Source organism: Littorina saxatilis, linkage group LG17, assembly GCF_037325665.1.
Source record: "Littorina saxatilis isolate snail1 linkage group LG17, US_GU_Lsax_2.0, whole genome shotgun sequence".
In the NCBI taxonomy this organism is placed as follows: Eukaryota; Metazoa; Mollusca; class Gastropoda; order Littorinimorpha; family Littorinidae; genus Littorina; species Littorina saxatilis.
Window position 1 is genome coordinate 42,644,357 of NC_090261.1, and position 22,481 is coordinate 42,666,837.

A 22,481-nucleotide genomic window follows, 5' to 3' on the forward strand; every position below is an offset into this window, starting at 1 on the left:
AATGATCGTCTTATGTTTCTTCTGAACAACGTTTCTTCTTCTTCCAAGAATGTTGATTTTGCGAAGGCGTACATTCAGAAAACACTGCAATTGATCCATTCTAGCGTGCATAACATAAAGGTCACTTAAAATATCAGTATGCTCATGCATCAACTTGTTTTGGTTACATTCACAAAACACGCTTAGTAATCAACTTGGCCAAAAAATTATTGCAACAACTTTCGCACGCTAACAAAAGCGGTAAAACGCAATCCATTTTAGTTCAACTTTATATGCTGGAAAAGGTAATTATGTCCACCGTTCATATCATTTGTCCGATCGGTGGTAATGTGTATAGGCATCCCGTTACAGCCTGTCAAACAAGGTCACCCCTAAAATCGACCTGACAAAAACCATAGCCCCGTGTTTTAAAATCTGCAAAAAATCAGAATGTGCACTTACCAAATACTTATGACTACCGTTAGCAAGGCCATTCAATTTCGAGTTCAGAGCATTTTGTTTGATGCACTTTACTTCTCTAGTCTTTGTGTAGCCTTTTGACAAAGGCGGTAGGGGTCAACCGTTTCAGAGGCCAAAAAAGGCAAAGAGACATATTTGCTCAAGTTCTCAATGAATTACTTTGGAAATTTCAGAAGTTATGACTAAAAGGCTGACCAAAATTTGTGTTGATTTTGGTGAACGTGTATACTAAGCGTGTCTTATTACGCAACGTTTCCGAAAGACCTATTATTAAGAGGTTTTTATTAGCCAGAGCGCTGTGCTGATTTGATGGTTATAGGAGTTTGCGGTGGGCGCGCGGTAGTGTTTGTGTGTGTGTGTGTGTGTGTGTGTGTGTGTGTGTGTGTGTGTGTGTATGTGTGTGTGTGTTTGTGTGTGTGTGTGTGTGGGTGTGTGTGTGTGTGGGTGTATTAGAGTGTGTGTGTTTGCCTGTGTGTATATGTGTGCGTCAGTTTGAGTCTGTTCGTGATTATGTGTGTGTTGGGGACAGAGACACTGAGAGAGAGAGAGAGAGAGAGAGAGAGAGAGAGAGAGAGAGTTTTTGTTTGTTTGTTTGCTTAACGCCCAGCCGACCACGAAGAGCCATATCAGGGCGGTAGAGAGAGAGAGAGAGAGAGAGAGAGAGAGAGAGAGAGAGAGAGAGAGAGAGAGAGAGAGAGAGAGAGAGAGAGAAAAGAGAGAGAGAGAGTGAGATGTAAATAAACAGTTTTCAATCTTTGAAATTGGAAAGCGTGAGAGAGAATGTGAGTACTTGTTCAAAACAAAAAGCAAGAATAATAATAAGAGGAACAACAACAACAATAAACTTCAACAATCAACAACAACATCATGCAAACAAAACGGTAACAGCAACGCGTAACTAAAATATACGCGAACAAATATACGCGAAAAAGGATGTCGGTTATTCTTTGACAAAAGCTTACAGTCACAACAAACCTACATCCTTATCGATGAGGAAACTCAAGAGTCGAAAAAAAACGACAAAAGAGTACATGTACATAAGAACAAAACCGCTCATCCGAACACTATAAAAAATACATTTGTGCAAGACCCAAAGTTTCGTAAAGGCCCGTCCCCCCCCCCCCCCCCCCCCCAACAACAACAAAATAGAAAAAAGAAAAAAAAAAGAGCACACACAAAAGCCAAACAAATCCACCATCATCCCAACCAAGAAGAACAGAAGAAGAACAGATACACCAAAACAGCATGCATACCCGAACACACACACACACACTCTCTCTCTCTCTCTCTCTCTCTCTCTCTCATGCCTCATCTTTATCATCATCATCATCATCATCATTATCATCATCATTATCGTCATCATCATCATCATCGTCATCTTTATTATCACGTTTTCCGACCTCCTATTGTTGGTTAACTTTTTAACTTTTTAATTTTTAATTTTTTTTAAATTTTTTTTATTTTTTATTTTTTTTATTTTTTTTATTATATAATTGTGTGTCTATGCGTCCCAAGGACAGATTGTAAGAAAAGGCGTAGCCTTAAATCTAAATCCTTGTAAAATAAAGTTCAATTCAATTCAATTCTCTCTCTCTCTCTCTCTCTCTCTCTCTCTCTCTCTCTCTCTCTCTCTCTCTCTCTCTCTCTCTCTCTCTCTCTCTCTCTCTCTCTCTCTCTCTCTCTCTCTCTCTCTCTCTCTGAGAGACAGACAGAAGCAGACAAGAGGGTAGAACAGACAATTAATTAAAGAAAGAAAGAGAGACAGGGCTGAACTGAGCTGAAATTAACATGAGTCAATAACAACTAAAGCCCCACGTGTACACACACACATCCACACACACACACACACACAACACACACACACATACACACACACACACACACCGCACTACCGTGCGCCCGCCACAGATAGTGGGGCTCGTATGTTGCAGACGCACTCATAAATCATTCACATCTTGCAACAAACATCATACTTTGTGGTATTGTTCCTTATAATTATTTAAGGGATTTCAGATACAGAGCCACTTCAGAAATCGTTTTTTTTTGTCTTTGATAGGGAATAAAAGGCTGCATTTACAGCAGACGAAATTCGTACCAAAAGCGCTCAGCAGTAAATATTCCCAACTCAGCAAATGTAAAATTCAATGGTTTACCATGCACCAGAAGTTGTCTGCTGATAACACATGCATGACATAAATACTCTTATGGGTATTTTTGTGTTCTGGTATTTAATTTGATCGTTTTTAGAATTTTATATATCCGCAGCATGAAAATTCAAGATGGCGGCCTCCGCAACATTGCGTGTTTTGATTTGAGCGAAAACAACGTTTCTGAAGGTAAGTTTTCAAGAATACGCATCCATTCACCAATGTCACATCATTTTACTGTTTAATTCTCCCCTGGGGTCTGTTATTCATCGGGTGAAGCGCTGAAATGCAGAGTAATCTTGCAATAGCTCATCAAGCTGGATTGATGCTGATAGATCTAGATCTATCTGTTGATTACAAGTAAGGAAATCATGATCGCCACGCTGGTGATTTTAAACAGATTAAACGAACTTTGAATAAAAGGCGAGGAGAAAGAGATTGTTCATGGTATGATAAATGATTAGTCCTGCCTACGTTAAGGACTTCCATAAGGTGGGGAGGGGTAGAGTCAAAAACGGTGAGGGTAGGCCAGATAGTAGGATGACCAGCTGGAGATAAAAACACTCCACTCCCCAGGCCCATGTCTTTACAGTGTTGTGATCAAACTTTCAAAGACAGTAGGTAACAGACAAAAGCATACAGTGTATGCTAATCAAATGAGATAAGTGGTTTTGAAAAATGAAGAGGTACCGCTCTTTGAGTTTTACAATTTTGGTTTGTTGCTTGTTTCTCATCCTTTTGCTTATTTTAAGTTGACCGTGCATTGGTGTGAATTTTATTTTTACAGGATATATACAAGAGTTACACCACATGCCGGTTCCTGGGAACAAGCGTTCTGCATTTATTCCGGTGCCACAGAAGGGAGCCGATTTCATTAGTACTACTGTATCAAGGTTTGTTACCTAATACATCTTAACAGTAAGATTTTTTTATTTGTATTAATTGGAACATGTTTGCACATCATTTGTAAGCGACCTCTGTGAATTTGATGGGTTTGACGTACGAACCCTCACTATGGTCAACATTCTGTTAGCGACTGTTTGAAGCGAATAAATGTAGCGGTCAGAAAGATTCCAGAATCAGTTGGGTCACTGGAAACTGTGTTTGTTTGTTTTTTAACCTGAAACAGTAAGAATTATACGAATTCATGAAATACAATTTTCTTTCATTTTGGTCTGTTGTGTGAAGACTTGCTAACCCGGCTTTGACCGACTCTCTGAGATAGTAAACATTATTCAAATACATTCAAATAAAAATGTCACTTTTCATCTTTTGTGTGAAGGGTACCACAGGCTGATTTCCTGCACCATGGATGTAGAGGAGGCCAGACAGTCTGCTTCTCATTCCAGCTGTGTTGCGTTTTTTTCTGCTCGTGAAGTGTATCGCCACATTGCCAAAGCCATTGGCCAAGAGAAGTCACCCTGTCTGCCCATTTTGCATAGCCTTACAGGCTGTGACACTATGTCGTTCTTCAATGGTATTGGGGAATCAGAAGGCTTGGGAAGTATGGCAAGCATTTGAAGACGTCACTCAAACTTTCTTCAGGTTGTCTGCTCCTCTTTGTAAGCTGAGTACCACTGACAGGGCAGCACAAGAGCTTTTTGGTGTACATTTGTAGGACAAAACCAGCAACGTACTGGGTGTAAACAGTGCTAGACGGTACCTCTTCAGTAAAAAGAGCTGCCAAATTGACCATAATCCCCTTACAAGTGAGGTGCTGCTGCAGGACATGAGATTGAGAAGAGCCATCTACCTATTAGACTTCCAAACTCTGTGGGCTGGCAGTTCAAGGCTGGAAAGTGGGAGTCATTCTGGACGAGCTTTCAAGAGGTATCCAGCGTGTGCCGAGAACTCATGAGGTGTGCCTGCAAGAAGAGCTGTACAACAAAACGCTGCAAATGCTGCTAAGAAGGACTGCAGAGCACAGCTCTCTGCAAATGTGCTTGCATGCCTGTGAAAACTGTCAGCATCTAAACTGTGCAAAAATATTATTGCACCCATTTTCATACCCCAACTCAAACTTTTATTCCTGTGTCATTTTATTCAAACTGTCTATGCCATTAAAGGCTCGCATCTTCGCTATCTGGCACATTTTTTTTTAACATCATCATTTACGCCGTCAAAATAAGGATACCCTTGACGTGACAAAGAGATGTGACAAAAACTTCGGGTACCTTTTAAAAAGCCGACGACAATTCCTGAGGCACAACTGGGTCACTGTTGTATACGAAGAGAAAGTCAACTTGATTATCCATCCAGAACAGGTTGTTTTATTTCGCCATCTTGCATATTTCTAGTGTTGTGCCATTGTACCTACTGATGTATGTGTCGATCTCACGGATGAGATGTTTATGTGTCAAATTTGAGGGATACCCAAGTCAACTAAAATCCATGTATTTTAGCAATGACCAAGTGGGTTGCGTTGAAACTTTCAGGAATGTGTGTCTACGCACGAGGCGTAGTTCAACCGTTTGAGTACACTTTCAAATCTTCACGAAATAATATTTTAAAAACTGCCACAGGTTTGTTGACTTACATCCCACATATTTTTGACTTCGCATGTATGACAGATGGTTGTTTCAAGTACTGCCAAAGTTTCTTTTGAGTATAGACACTTGCCGGAATGTGCTAGTTGTGTAAACACATGAGAACAAACAACGTTTTCGAAATACAGCGATTATGAATTTTAGTCGACTTTTGAGTTGATACATTACATTTTTATCAGTTTTATTTTGGGGGTACCCTTATTTGGGCGGCGGTCAAATAACCCATGTAAAGGCCACCTTTTATCTTAAAAGTGTTCCAGTTAGCCAAGTTGAGTGCCCTCAATAGCATACATTGAATATAACAGCACAGGAATGAATGTTTTCGTTTTGGTATGAAAATTGGTGCAATATATTTATTTTTGCACAGTTTAGGTAATCCACAAATTCTTCAACCCTGCCACCCACACCGTCCAATCATTCTCTGCACCAACAATACATGTATTGTTTTGTTTAAAAATGTGTTTGTGTTAGTTTCTATTGCAAGAGAATGTCTTGTAGCATCAAAAATGCCTAAATACCCTTTTATTGGCGGCCATTTTGAAAATTGTAAAAAAACTACTGATTTCTTAATTTTTTCACGGTGGCTCTGTATCAGGTTTTGTTAAGCAAAAGCAAATGTCCATTTACGCCAAATTTGCTGTTAATCACATGAAGTGAAATATGCCTAACATACCCAACCGTTTACACTGGCGGCCATTTTGAAAAATTGTTTAAAAACTACCCATTTTTTATTTTTCGCGATGGCTCTGTATCAGGTTTTGTTAAGCACATAAAACTCTTCATATTTGCTTAATTTGGTGTTTGTTGCATGATTTGAATGATTTTGCAACATAGGAGCCCCACTAAGACTCTTATAACCATCAAATCACCAAAGCGTATCAAACCGAGCACAGGGCTCCGGACAGAAATAACCACAGCCAAGTTAGCACAGGCCTAGGACTGTTAATCTCTAAAGCGACTGTATACGTTACCATTGACGGTGATCGATAATTTTTCGTGCGCGTTTCCATCTCCAGCAAATGTAAACCAGCACTCAGATCTGCCTGAAACTTTGGCACCAGTTGCCCCTACCATTTTTTTCTTAGCATGCAGTGTCACGATTTTTTGTCTTTAAACCCGGAATTAATACGAATATTTGTTTAGGTCTTTCAGAAACGTTGCGTAATAAGACACTCTTAGTATACACGTTCACCGAAATCAACACAGATTTTGGTCAGCCTATTAGTCATAACTTCTGAAATTTCTAAAGCAATTCATTGAGAACTTGAGCAGATATGGCTCTTTGAGTGGAGGACCCCCTCAAAAATGGCCGCAAAACGTGCCTTTTTTGGCCTCTGAAACGGTTGACCCCTACCGCCTTTGTCAAAAGGCTACACAAAGACTAGAGAAGTAAGGTGCATCAAACAAAATGCTTTGAACTGGAAATTGAATGGCGTTTCTAACGGTAGTCAGAAGTATTTGGTAAGTGCACATTCTGATTTTTTTAAAACACGGGGCTATGGGGTGACCTTGTTTGACAGGCTGTAACGGGATGCCTATACAAATTACCACCGATCGGACAAATGATATAAACGGTGGACATAATTACCTTTTCCAGCATATAAAGTTGAACTAAAATGGATTGCGTTTTACCGCTTTTGTTAGCGTGCGAAAGTTGTTGCAATAATTTTTTGGCCAAGTTTAGATCGACAAGGACACTTTATTATTCAAAGCACCTTGAACCTGACGTCTTATGAAAGTGCTTCGGGCTTCATCTGTCACTTCGAGACACCGCACCTGCAAAAAAAGAGTAAATTTATCAAAAATCTCATTCTGACCTTTTGGTCTGTTGACACCGCTGATTGCAAGATAGAGATGCAAACGAACCCTAATAACCTGTTAACAATCTCTCGGTAACGACCACCTGCCCATAACGACCATCACGCAGGCTCCCCAAGCATATGTTTCCTGAATTCACTTTTCCCGAGTCAACACCTCTCTGCAGCGACCACCTTGGGTTGGTCCCTTTTTTGGTCGTTATGTTCTTCCCGTGTAAGCGATCGTTTACACAGCTACTGGCCTGTCAAGATCCTCTCACTGGTTTTTACACTTTGAGATGTATACAGAAAAACCCAACGGCGTTGCTGCTTCCTGATCGAAGTGGGATTTTTTAATTGAATTAATGTCGTGGATTTCCGAAATTGATTTAGCAACAACAACAAAAGAAGATCTCACTCTGCAAAGAAACCAGCCAGGATGTTCATTTGAAATGTGATTCCCAAGAGGGAACTATTAGTAATTGTTATAGATGTGACAGTGGTGTCCATATATATATATATATATGTGACTGATGTATATATATATATATACATCAGTCACAATGTCGAGAAAAGGATCAATTTCACGGATACGAACGGGCAAGGTTTTAAACTGATCGGTAGCAGAAAGCGACATCCACAGAGCAGCACAATTCTGCGTTACTCATCCAATCACAACTCTAGACATTATCTTCGTAACAATATGAATAAAATTACCCATGCAACAACCGTCCTCGATTGCTGGGCCTTTAATCTTGTTCTTTCCCGCGTAATTGTTCTGTCGATACAAATTAATGCGTCAACATACACGGAATTATGCCCCCCCCTCCCCCCCCCTTGCCGCACGCCAACGCCAATATCATTCCTTTGCACAATAACAGCCATACGTAATCACGAAAAGATCATCTCTGAACAAAGTGTTTTTTCTCTCTCTCCTGGGTATGCTCAGCGGTTACCGTAGCCATGTAAAAAGGATAGTTCTCTGGAGTACAGTAAAGCCATAATTCTTCCCGTGAACACATTTTTACTCATTATCTCATATCTGATTAGGCTCTTACATGGGATAAGACCATCCCTCCAGGTGGACACATACCACAATTCAACATCCTGACTGCTTCCCGTACAGAGCTGGATTTTTCATGGGTTTGTGTCACAGATTGACACTAGTGGCTTTAAAAAAAACAGAACATGTGGTGATTTTTGTCCGTATGGTTAATTGTTTGATGTAGGTTGTACAAATAATTGTTCTATTCTGTATATGTTCTTTTGTAAAGGGCCTAGAGCCATAGGTTAGGCACTTAAAAATGTCCAGTTATTATTATTATTTCGTTTAAAAAGTCCTACTTTGCACAGGAAGCAATCGGGCTTATGGTGTTTGCTATGTGCCCAGTGTGGAGATGACCTTGACCCCTGAACAAGCCTGACCTTATTGTTGTTGTAATCTGACATCTTCCCGTCCTCCTCTATACCTCCTTCGCCTAAGTTCTTAAATTCTGTATTTTATTTGATATTTCCTACACTCTTCAAAAAAAGTTAAGGATCACTTTTTTTACAAGCACGCCACACAAAACAGACAAGACCGAATTCTTTCATTTTTTTTAAATTATATAATTCAACAACCAAGAAGTAATGACATATAAAGCAAAGATCGAACGCGGCAGCGACAATTTAGCTAGAGTGTGTCAAACGTGACAACCCTCGAAAATGAAATTCACAACAATGTGCATCAGTGTCAATAACGCGTGTGCCCTCCGTTGTGTGCCAGGCATTCAACACATCGTTGGCGCATGGAGTGGATCAGGTTGCATATGAATGCTCTGGGAACTCCATTCCACTCCTGCTGGAGCCATTGCAGCAGTTGACCCAGATTGGCAGGAGGAGGGCGATGTTGCTGTTCCCGACGACAAAGCTCGTCCCACATGTGCTCTATGGGGTTCAGGTCCGGGCTGTTGGCTGGCCACAGCATCCTGTTGACCCTGGCCTGCTGGATGAAGGTGTTTACAGCTGCAGAGCGATGGGGAGGTGTGTTGTCATCCTGAAGAATCGCACGAGGGCCGATCGCTTGGAGGGCTGGAACGACCAGGGGTTGCAGGATCTCATTCTGGTAGCGGACACCGGTCAAGTTGCCCACTACATGGTACAGAGGTGTCCTTAGACGTGTGCTGATCCCCCCCCCCCCCCAGACCATCACAGAGCCTCCGCCAAAACGCTGTTGCTCCAGAACAGCGCCTCCTGCGAAGCGCTCTCCGCGACGCCTCCACACTCGGATGCGACCATCAGCAGGTTCCAAGCAAAAGCGGGACTCATCTGAGCCCACCTGAGCCCACTGCTGGCGTTGCCACCTCACATGTTAAGTGCACCAGCCTCGGCGAGCTGCTCGGTGATTAGCAGTCAGGGTTGTTCCTCGGACTGGACGCCTTGCACGCAAGCCAAAGTTGTGTAAGCGGTTTCGGATCGTCTGACCACTAACAACTTGGTGGTAGCTTGTAGGCGTTGCCTAATGTTGTTTGCCGTAGCCATTCTTTGTTGCATGGCCTGCCTCTGAATGAAGCAATCCTCTCTTTGTGTGGTGACTCTGGGCCGACCAGAACGTTGTCGCTCCTGCACTCTTCCAGTTGCGTGGAATCTCTGTTTTAGTCTGATGATGACAGAGGGAGCCACTGCAAGCCTCTGGGCCACTTGCCTGGCAGCAACACCGTCTTGTAGCCATCCTATTGCCCTTCCTCTATCCAAATCGCTCAGTTATCTTCGTGGGGGATTGTTGCTACTGTGCATAATTGTGTCAGCGTGTCAACCTTTAAACACAAGCTGGTGAGCGATGTTCATAGCCAGGACCCTGTTGTAGCATGTGCATCACAACCTTTTGCCCTGGCATGCGTTCCGCAAATTTCATGGGGCTATAAAAAACACCCTTTTTCTTCCAAAATGCAGAAGCTTTTGAGAAGTCCCACAAAGGGAAATAACTCTGCCTGTCAAACAAAATTCTGGGTCAAGACTCATTGTTCATTTGTTAATTCAAACACATTAATCTTTTAATTATTATATCGATGTTTAATTTTTTGGCAATTTTTTATAATTAGATCCGTTTTTTCAACCGATCCTTAACTTTTTTTGAAGAGTGTATTAGGGTTTTAGCATTATTTTGACATTGACTGTACCTGTATCAAGCCATTCCTATTTAGATGTAAATATACTTGACCACACTTAGTATAAGCTAGGTTTGCTTGCTTGTCGTGTGGTCCCAAATGTATCTTTTCTACCACATGTCACTCTACATGTCCTACAAAAAAAATGTTTATACTAAAAGCCTGGCCTGATGTGAGATGGTGGACGGAATGGTTGACAGGGGAAGGGTTGTGTCTATCGTCTCCACACAAAGCCAGTAGCACATTACGAGCACTCAATGTGACGTCATTCGTTTAGGGTCTCCAGTAAAACCACTGGCCTCTCGGGAGCTGTTATCCCAGAAAAGCAGTCATCCAGGAGCTCTTCCGTACATTGCTCCGAAAGGCCATTGTAGCAGTTTTTGTTTCCTTTCTAAAAGGTATATATGTGGCTGTGCATGTACTTAAAGCACACACAAAAAAATGTTTGTTTTCGATGACAAAGCCAAAAAGTTAGGGTCGGTAGTTCGGTAAACTTTGTTTTTCAATTGAAGTTTGTTTTTGTTTTTACACAGACGCATGTGGCTTTTTATTGGCCAAACATTATCTGTGTCCCCTGGATGTCGAAGAAAAGTAATTGTCCTTGTAAAGTCTGCTAAGTCGAGTTTTGTCATTACATTTAGTCAAGTTTTGATTTTTAATTTCAAATTGTCTGGGGTCGGCACGGAATGGGAGGTCGGTCGGGGAGTCAGAAACATTGACTTTTGTTGTTGTTCGGTCTAATGAGAAAATGAAGAGAACACGAAGACGTGTCTTAGCTTAGGAGTAATTGTTTGTTTCGTCTGAAAAGATGGTGAGAGAAGTCTTCCTTTTCTCTCAATGTTCTCATTATTATTTATCTCTCCGTACACTTTAAAGGCTATTTTTTCGAAGCTCCTGTGATTGCTTTGAAGTATGAATTGTTAAAATGTACCCCTGTTGTTGTGTGTGTGTGTTTATTATTCTGAATATTGTAACCTCAGCAGTCGATCGATCTGTTTCGAATAAGAAACAAAAATGATTAATTTATGAAACGTTTTCATGATTGACCTTTCAAAGCAAATCACTAATACTTCGAGCTTCTAGCTACTGTTCTTTCAAGTACAGGATTCAGTCACATCTGCACACTGATATTCAGCTCACAAAAAGGGAAGGAAATCCAATGCTCAGTTCGCCTGACCGAACGGAAGAGGAGTAGACAGGGGACACAAACAAAATACACTGCGGAGAAAAAAATCTAATTCTAATTAAAAACAATATTTTGTTTGGGGAATGGAGCGGCAGGTGCAGAACATCCAGGTAGACAGACACAATGTGAAGGCTCTGATGGTGACTGTGTGTGGACCGTCGGGAACACTGTTTACTATTGTCTCCCAGGTACGGATATATCCGAACCCACTCATATGGCTCTATCTGACCAGGTACGGATATAATTATCCGCTCAGACTGTTAGCTTCAGTCTCTTCCTGTAACGTCCATCTAACGCCTGCATTCCAGCGTGTTGATACACAGTTACTACACAGTTACTACAATTCTGAGTGACCTGCTGCAGCACAGCTGGTCTCGGCATGGCTAAAAACAAAATTGGTCAACATAGGTGGGTTACAAAGTGTTACAGAAATATAACAGAAATGTAACGTTTACGCCTTCACGGCAAAGCGTACCGTAGTAATTTACGGACAAGATCACGACTGCTCGAGACTTGGCATGAAAACTCAGACTTTTGTCTTATCTGCTTTGTTATGTTTTGATATATACAAGAGTAATATTATTGTAACACAAATGTCTAGTGACTGACAAACATTAAAAGATTTACATTGCGATTGTCACAAGTTGTACATTACTTCCCGTAAGGGGCTCAATGCGTTGGTGTCTCTGTGTACGCCTACATATTTGACAATGGGAAACGATAACAAATTCATGACATATTCAGTGAAAGGTACCATAGCGATGTGTTGTATTATTGTCTGTTATTAGACGGTCTTGTCATACTGAATGATGTAGCCTATGTGGCGATGGAAAACGAACATCAAAACCATGACGTGGAAAGTCAGTTACACAATTTTCCCTCAAGGGGTTTTGATACGCTGGGGCCTGTTTACACACATTCATAATAGATACGGAACGTCAGACTTGAGCCAAATTCAGAGATATTTCACACGACGCTGCCTCGTGTCTTCTCACTCTGTGAAACTGAGTCAGCATGAACATGGCATGCAGCCGTCTAGAACTTTCAAGGCCTTTTTTTGTTCTTTTTCTGTTGACACGGCCATTTAACACAGCGCAGCAGCCTGTCTCTCGCATGAAAAACCCTTCTTATCCTCAGCATATCGAGAGCAGGCCAAATCAGTGCCAAGCCGCCCGACTCCGTTGGATATTTGATTCCCCGGGAGCCCAATGGGATCAATTTGCCTTGCTCGGTTCAACTAGCTAGAATCAGGGTGTCCAAAGCAACCAGAAAGAAAGACCCCCTCCCCCACCCTTAAAAAACAGGCATAGAGAAGCCATGACATAAGTGAGGTAGGTGATTACATTTGGATTTGGCACACAAGAGAACTCAGAACTCAGAACTTTATTACAAAAGGCTAAAGGATTGAGGCAAAGCCTAATCTTACATTCTGTCCCATATACAAACACTTAATACAGACGCACACTACATTCAACGTTACACATATCGCTTTTTCTTGTACAAGACTGCTAAAAAAGGAAGAACAGTTTAATCATACAAATAACAGTATGACACGACTACACAGTTGCATTTTACGCATTGCCTGTAGTATAAAAATCCAAATAGCTTACATGATGTACACTTGCATTATACAACTTTTGTTTTGTTTTGGAGGGGGAGGAGGGAGAAGAAGAAAAAGCTGCATCTATGAAATGAGTATAGAATATTGTCATACGAGAAAAACAGATCGTACATGACAAATAATCCGTTCACGCATCAAGTGCGAATAGCAAGTGGCGCCTAAACAGAGAGAGAAAAGTAGATCTACATAGAGAGGAGATACATGACAGAACACAGACGAAAACAAATGTTGAAGGAAAGGAAGAAAAACAAGTCGCGTAAGGCGAAATTACTACATTTACTGTGGAACTCACAGAATGAAGCTGAACGCACTGCATTTTTTCACAATGACCGTAGTCCGCCGCTAGTGCAAAAGGCAGTGAAAGTGACGAGCCTGTTCAGCGCGGTAGCGGTTGCGCTGTGCTGCATAGCACGCTTTACTGTACCTCTCTTCGTTTTAACTTTCTGAGCGTGTTTTTAATCCAAACATATCATATCTATATGTTTTTTGAATCAGGAACCGACAAGAAATAAGATGAAATTGTTTTTAAAACGATTTCGGAAATTTAATTTTAATCATAATTTTTATATTTTTAATTTTCAGAGCTTGTTTTTAATCCGAATATAACATATTTATATGTTTTTGGAATCAGAACATGATGAAGAATAAAATAAAAGTAATTTTGGATCGTTTTATAAAAGAATTATTTTAATTACAATTTTCCGATTTTTAAGCCTCCATGCTGAAATGCAATACCGAAGTCCGGCCTTCGTCGAAGATTGCTTGGCCAAACTTTCAATCAATTTGATTGAAAAATGAAGGTGTGACAGTGCCGCCTCAACTTTTACAAAAAGCCGGATATGACGTCATAAAAGACATTTATCGAAAAAATGAAAACAACATCTGGGGATTTCATACCCAGGAACTCTCATGTAAAATTTTATAAAGATCGGTCCAGTAGTTTAGTCTGAATCGCTCTACACACACACACGCACAGACACACACACACAGACACACACACACACACACACACACACACACACACACACACACACACACACACACACACACACACACACACACACACACACACACACATACACCACGACCCTCGTCTCGATTCCCCCTCTATGTTAAAACATTTAGTCAAAACTTGACTAAATGTAAAAACCAAGTTGGTGTATACGTCACGGTCTGAGCGAGGAACGAGTGCAATTGCTCTGCCACCATGACGTCTCATCAATTTCAATTTTTCGGGCACCCTTTTTCCCCCTGCTCCGGATTACCTAATCTACACCTAACTCCCTCACTCCCTCCCTCCCTCCCCCCTCGCAACCCAGACCTTATCTGGCACCCTATCAGCCAAGTTTGTTCACACTGTTTGTCTCCCTCTCCTGCCTTCTCTCTGTCTCCATCCCCCAAGCCTCTACTATGACGGCTTACTTGTGCCAAAACCTGGGGTTACCATTATCACGTGAAAATGAGTCATTAACACTACCAGTTAGCGTTTTCACGTGTTAATGACCAATTTTTTCTTGAAAATTACTAATTTTCAGTTTTTGCTCTAGCAATCCGTGATAATTACTTCTTTTTCTTCAGCGTTCCAGAAATTCTGGTGACGTGTGAACTCGTTTTGCCCATTTGGGTTCCCCACACTATACTCTGAGAGCATAGTCAGCTTCACTCCGCTTTCGTTGGGTAGGCATGCTGGGTATTTTCGTGTTTCCATAACCCACCGAACTCCGACATCGATTACAGGATCTTTTCCGTGCGCACTTGGTCTTGTGCTTGCGTGTACACACGAAGGGGGTTAAGTCACTATAGCAGGTCTGCACATAAGTTGACCTGGGAGATCGGAAAAATCTCCACTCTTAACCCACCAGGTGGCAACGACCGGGATTCGAACTCACGACCTCCCAATTAGGAGGCCGACGTCTTACCACTGCGCGACTTCGCCCGTGATAATTACAATTATGTAGTTCTGGCACTAGTAAGCCGTCATACCTCTGCACTTCATTCTTTCTCTGCCCCTGATTCTTCATCGTCATTATTACCAGCATTATCATCGTCGGCGTTAACATTGGTATTATTGCCAGTCCTACTGTATTCCTCTTTGCAACCGTTGTCATTTTTTTACAATCGTATATTTTTATTTTTATTTTTTTGTTGTTGCCATCGTTTATAATTTTTTATGTTGATCATTTGAAGAATGTCTTTTGAGTCCTGTAGTTGACGTAAGAACACGTTTTTTAGTATAATGCTATTATGAACTTCTTTCTGTGTATGTCTATCTGTCTGTCTGTCTGGCTGACTGGCTGGCTCGCTGGCTGGCTGTCTGTCTGTCTGTCTGCCTGCCTGCCTGCCTGCCTGTCTGTCTGTCTCTTCTCTCTTGCTCTCTCTCTCTCTCTCTCTCTCTCTCTCTCTGTCTCTCTGTCTCTCTGTGTCTCTGTCTCTGTCTGTCTCTGTCTGTCTGTCTCTCTCTCTCTCTCTCTCTCTCTCTTTCTCCCCCCCCCCCTCACTCTGGATCTACCCCCTCTCTTGCTCTCTTTCTTTCTCTCTCTGTCTGTCTCTGACTGACCGTCTGTCTTTGTTTCTGTCCGTCCCTTTCTAGCCCCCCCTCCCCTCTCTCTTTCTCTACCCCCTCCCCTCGTCTCCTCCTCCCTTCTGACATCTTCCTGTCCATCGTCATTTTCGAAGCTCGTATACAATCCTCTCTCATTATCTCCATATCTCTTTTGTCAATTTTATTTTTATCGAATTTCGTTATTGCAGTTTGGGCTAAAAAGCTATGGCCTCGCGATCAATTCAATGCAGATATCAATCTCAGAAGAGGTGGAGCAAATGATATACAAAAACCAGAACAAAAACACAGACATGTAGTGTTATTGATTAGAAAATGCCCATTAGATGATATAAAAGTTGTAATCACACAGGCGTCGTGTTTAGAACTTCCATGTTTGTTTCTAACTGCAATTTATTTTATCTGTAGAGAAACACAAATTCTGCCTTTGAAATGGAATGGTCTGAAAGCGGTCGCAAAAAACAACACCATCCATTTTGTTGCCATAAATTGTTAAATCTGTTTGAAATACAGAACACTTTTTGTTTTGTAAAATCAATGGACATTTTATGCGAGCAAACAAATTAGTAGCTTGCAGACGGACAGACATAAAGACGGGAACATATACACAGACATTAGGGAAAGGTCATTAATACTGACAATCCCCACCCCCCAACACACACACTAACACAATAAAATAAGACAAAACACGAAGAAGGAAGGAGAGAGAAACGCAGAGAAATAGACAGAGAAACGAAATTCAAGAGAAAGAGAGAACAAGTCGCGTAAGGCGAAATTACTACATTTAGTCAATCAATCAATCAATCAATCAATGAGTCTTATATCGCGCATATTCCGTGGGTACAGTTCTAGGCGCTCTGCAGTGATGCCGTGTGAGATGACATTTTATACGGCCAGTAGATTGCAGCCATTTCGGCGCATATTTACCTTTCACGGCCTATTATTCCAAGTCACACGGGTATAGGTAGACAATTATTAACTGTGCCTAAGCAATTTTGCCAGGAAAGACCCTTTTGTCAATCGTGGGATCTTCAACGTGCACACCCAATGTAGTGTACACGGGGGGAGGTTCGGACACCGAAGAGAGTCTGCACACAAAGTTGACTCTGTGAAATAAATTTCCGCCGAACCTGGGATCGAACTCACGCTGACAGCGGCCCACTGAATACAAATCCAGCGCGCTACCAACTGAGCTATATCCCCTGTCGAACACACGGAATGAAACTGAACGCACTGTATTTTTTCACCAAGACAGTACAGCTTCGTCAATCCCCGCGTGAAGGAAATCTGCATTTTTTTCACAATGACCGTAGTCCGCCGCTCGTGCAAAACGCAGTGAAACTGACGAGACTGTTTAGCGCGGAAGTGGTTTCGCTGTGCTGCATAGCACGCTTTTCTGTACCTCTCTTCGTTTTAACTTTCTGAGCGTGTTTTTAATCCAAACATATCATATCTATATGTTTTTGGAATCAGGAACCGACAAGGAATAAGATGAAATTGTTTTTAAATCGATTTCGGAAATTTGATTTTAATCATAATTTTTATATTTTTAATTTTCAGAGCTTGTTTTTAATCCGAATATAACATATTTATATATTTTTGGAATCAGAAAATAATGAAGAATAAGATGAACGTAAATTTGGATCGTTTTATAAAAAACAATTTAATTACAATTTTCTGATTTTTAAAGACCAAAGTCATTAATTTATTTTTAATTCACCAAGCTGTAATGCAATACCGAAGTCCGGCCTTTCTCGAAGATTGCTTGGCCAAAATGTCAATCAATTTGATTGAAAAATGAGGGTGTGACAGTGCCGCCTCAACTTTTACAAAAAGCCGGATATGACGTCATAAAAGACATTTATCGAAAAAAAGAAAAAAAAGTCCGGGAATATCATACCCAGGAACTCTCATGTCAAATTTCATAAAGATCGGTCCAGTAGTTTACTCTGAATCGCTCTACACACACACACGCACACACACACACAGACACACATACACCACGACCCTCGTCTCGATTCCCCCTCTATGTTAAAACATTTAGTCAAAACTTGACTAAATAAGGAGTTTGAGACAGAACTAAAGAGACTTTGAAAAGGAAATAGAGAGAACTTAGTTTAACAAAAGATGAAATAAAACAAGAGGAAAGATTTTGTTGGTTTGTTTGCTTAACTCCGAGCCGACCAGGAAGGGCCATATCAGGGCGGTGCTGCTTTGACATATAACGTGCGCCACTCACAAGACAGAAGTCGCAGCACAGGCTTCATGTCTCACCCAGTCACATTATTCAGACACCGGACCAACCAGTCCTAGCACTAACCCCATAATGCCAGACGCCAGGCGGAGCAGCCACTAGATTGCCAATTTTAAAGTCTTAGGTATGACCCGGCCGGGGTTCGAACCCACGACCTCCCGATCACGGGGCGGACGCCTTACCATTAGGCCAACCGTGCCGGTTCAAGAATAAAGAGAAACCAAAGAAAAAGACACAACAAAGAGCACAACATAATTATTCTTAATTTGACTCGGTCCAGCGCCTGGAACAGAAAGAAATGTCAGCACGTAAGGCGGCTTAATTGAATTTGTATGCCCTAGTGACGTCAAAAGCGTACAGCGCGCACGTGCACAGCTGCATTCGCCCTGGCCTGATTAACAGTGGCGAACCAAAAAAGGAGCGTTAATCGCATTATTCAGACACGCCAATCAGCAACAACAACAACCAACAAGTCGCGTAAGGCGAAAATACAACATTTAGTCAAGTAGCTGTCGAACTCACAGAATGAAACTGAACGCAATGCAACGCAGCAAGACCGTATACTCGTAGTCCACCGCTCACGGCATAGGCAGTGAAATTGACAAGAAGAGCGGGGTAGTAGTTGCGCTGGGAAGGATAGCACGCTTTTCTGTACCTCTCTTCGTTTTAACTTTCTGAGCGTGTTTTTAATCCAAACATATCATATCTATATGTTTTTGGAATCAGGAACCGACAAGGAATAAGATGAAAGTGTTTTTAAATTGATTTGGAAAATTTAATTTTGATAATAATTTTTATATATATAATTTTCAGAGCTTGTTTTTAATCCAAATATAACATATTTATATGTTTTTGGAATCAGCAAATGATGGAGAATAAGATAAACGTAAATTTGGATCGTTTTATAAAAAAAAAAATTTTTTTACAATTTTCAGATTTGACCAAAGTCATTAATTAATTTTTAAGCCACCACGCTAAAATGCAATACCGAAGTCCGGGCTTCGTCGAACATTACCCGACCAAAATTTCAACCAGTTTGGTTGAAAAATGAGGGCGTGACAGTGCCGCCTCAACTTTCACGAAAAGCCGGATATGACGTCATCAAAGACATTTATCAAAAAAATGAAAAAAAGTCTGAGGATATCATACCCAGGAACTCTCATGTCATATTTCATAAAGATCGGTCCAGTAGTTTAGTCTGAATCGCTACACACACACACACACACACACACAGACACACACACACACACACACACACACGCACATACACCACGACCCTCGTCTCGATTCCCCCCTCCACGTTAAAACATTTAGTCAAAACTTGACTAAATGTAAAAACAAGTCGAGTAAGGCGAAATTACTACATTTAGTCAAGCTGTGGAACTCACACAATGAAACTGAACGCACTGAACGCTTGTGCATAACGGAGTGAAACTGACGAGCCTGTTCAGCGCGGTAGTGGTTTCGCTGTGCTGCATAGCACGCTTTTCTGTACCTCTCTTCGTTTTAACTTTCTGAGCGTGTTTTTAATCCAAACATATCATATCTATATGTTTTTGGAATCAGGAACCGACAAGGAATAAGATGAAATTGTTTTTAAATCGATTACGGAAATTTAATTTTGATAATTTTCAGAGCTTGTTTTTAATCCACATATAACATAATTATTTATATGTTTTTGGACACACACACGCACAGACAGACACACACACACACACACACACACACACACACACACACACACACACACACACACACACACACACACACACACAAACACACACCACGACCCTCGTCTCGATTCCCCTTCTATGTTAAAACATTTAGTCAAAACTTGACTAAATGTAAACAAGTCGCGTAAGGCGATATTACTACATTTAGCCAAGCTGTGGAACTCACAGAATGAAACTGAACGTAGTCCGCCGCTAGTGCAAAAGGCAGTGAAAGTGACGAGCCTGTTTGGCGCGGTAGCGGTTGCGCTGTGCTTCATAGCACGCTTTACTGTACCTCTCTTCGTTTTAACTTTCTGAGCGTGTTTTTAATCCAAACATATCATATCTATATGTTTTTGGAATCAGGAACCGACAAGGAATAAGATGAAATAGTTTTTAAAACGATTTCGGAAATTTAATTTTGATCATAATTTTTATATTTTTAATTTTCAGAGCTTGTTTTTAATCCAAAAATAACATATGTATATACTTTTGGAATCAGAAAATGACGAAGAATAAGATGAAATTGTTTTTGGATCGTTTAATAAAAAAATAATTTTAATTACAAGTTTCCGATTTTTAATGACCAAACTCACTCATTAGTTTTTAAGCCACCAAGCTGAAATGCAATACCAAACCCCGGGCTTCGTCGAAGATTGCTTTGCCAAAATTTCAATCAATTTAATTGAAAAATGAGGGTGTGACAGTGCCGCCTCAACTTTTACAAAAAGCCGGATATGACGTCATCAAAGGTATTTATCGAAAAAATGAAAAAAAACGTCCGGGGATATCATACCCAGGAACTCTCATGTCAAATTTCATAAAGATCGGCCCAGTAGTTTAGTCTGAATCGCTCTACACACACACACACACACACACACACACACACACACACATACGCACACACACACACACACACACACACACACACACACACACACACGCACACACATACACCACGACCCTCGTCTCGATTCCCCCCTCTATGTTAAAACATTTAGTCAAAACTTGACTAAATGTAAACAAGTCGCGTAAGGCGAAAATACAATATTTAGTCAAGTAGCTGTCGAACTCACAGAATGAAACTGAACGCAATGCCATTTTTCAGCAAGACCGTATACTCGTAGCATCGTCAGTCCACCGCTCATGGCAAAGGCAGTGAAATTGACAAGAAGAGCGGGGTAGTAGTTGCGCTAAGAAGGATAGCACGCTTTTCTGTACCTCTCTTTGTTTTAACTTTCTGAGCGTGTTTTTAATCCAAACATATCATATCTATATGTTTTTGGAATCAGGAACCGACAAGGAATAAGATGAAAGTGTTTTTAAATTGATTTCGACAATTTAATTTTGATAATAATTTTTATATATTTAATTTTCAGAGCTTGTTTTTAATCCAAATATAACATATTTATATGTTTTTGGAATCAGAAAATGATGGAAAATAAGCTGAACGTAAATTTGGATCGTTTTATAAACTTTTATTTTTTTTTACAATTTTCAGATTTTTAATGACCAAAGTCATTAATTAATTTTTAAGCCACCAAGCTGAAATGCAATACCGAAGTCCGGGCTTCGTCGAAGATTACTTGACCAAAATTTCAACCAATTTGGTTGAAAAATGAGGGCGTGACAGTGCCGCCTCAACTTTCACGAAAAGCCGGATATGACGTCATCAAAGACATTTATCAAAAAACTGAAAAAAACGTTCGGGGATTTCATACCCAGGAACTCTCATGTCAAATTTCATAAAGATCGGTCCAGTAGTTTAGTCTGAATCGCTCTACACACACAGACAGACAGACAGACAGACAGACAGACACACGCACATACACCACGACCCTCGTTTCGATTCCCCCTCGATGTTAAAATATTTAGTCAAAACTTGACTAAATATAAAACAAGTCGCGTAAGGCGAAAATACAATATTTAGTCAAGTAGCTGTCGAACTCACAGAATGAAACTGAACGCAACGCAACGCAGCAAGACCGTATACTCGTAGCATCGTCACTCCACCGCCCGTGGCAAAGGCAGTGCACGTGGAATTGACAAGAAGAGCGGGGTATTCGTTGCGCTGAGAAGGATAGCACGCTTTTCTGTACCTCTCTTTGTTTTAACTTTCTGAGCGTGTTTTTAATCCAAACATATCATATCTATATATTTTTGGAATCAGGAACCGACAAGGAATAAGATGAAAGTGTTTTTAAATTGATTTCGAAAAAAAAAATTTGATAATAATTTTTATATATTTAATTTTCAGAGCTTGTTTTTAATCCGAATATAACATATTTATATGTTTTTGGAATCAGCAAATGATGGAGAATAAGATAAACGTAAATTTGGATCGTTTTATAAATTTTTATTTTTTTTTACAATTTTCAGATTTTTAATGACCAAAGTCATTAATTAATTTTTAAGCCACCAAGCTGAAATGCAATACCGAACCCCGGGCTTCGTTGAAGAGTACTTAACCAAAATTTCAACCAATTTGGTTGAAAACTGAGGGCGTGACAGTGCCGCCTCAACTTTCACGAAAAGCCGGATATGACGTCATCAAAGACATTTATCAAAAAAATGAAAAAAACGTTCGGGGATTTCATACCCAGGAACTCTCATGTCAAATTTCATAAAGATCGGTCCAGTAGTTTAGTCTGAATCGCTCTACACACACACACAGACAGACAGACAGACAGACACACGCACATACACCACGACCCTCGTTTCGATTCCCCCTCGATGTTAAAATATTTAGTCAAAACTTGACTAAATATAAAGAGCAAAAAGAAAAGAAAAGAAGACACTAGCTTATCAGAAGCCTCAAGAAAGTCGGCCCTTGTAAAAAGCGATCTTTGTCTGAAAGGCGCAGTCCTTTTCGTGTTAAAAAAAGCTCTGCTCACTATCTCACTATCTATGCTATGCTATGCTTTACTTGGTTTTTCTGTCCCCAGAACTAGTGTCTATTTGGGACATGACGTGGTTATATGCTAGGCCTCACTATCTCAATCTGCCAAGGCTTTTATATGGCGTTAGACCATCTTGCTCCACCTGGACACATCC

At 40.7% G+C, this 22,481-nt stretch overlaps 1 long non-coding RNA gene across 1 annotated transcript; it reads left to right on the forward strand.

Moving 5' to 3' along the window:
• The first annotated feature begins 2,722 nt into the window (after nucleotides 1–2,722).
• On the forward strand, nucleotides 2,723–3,639 carry LOC138953039 (uncharacterized). Its single transcript, XR_011451473.1, has 2 exons — nucleotides 2,723–2,795; nucleotides 3,394–3,639. It is a non-coding gene; the product is annotated as an uncharacterized lncRNA (long non-coding RNA).
• Nucleotides 3,640–22,481: the final 18,842 nt, after the last annotated feature.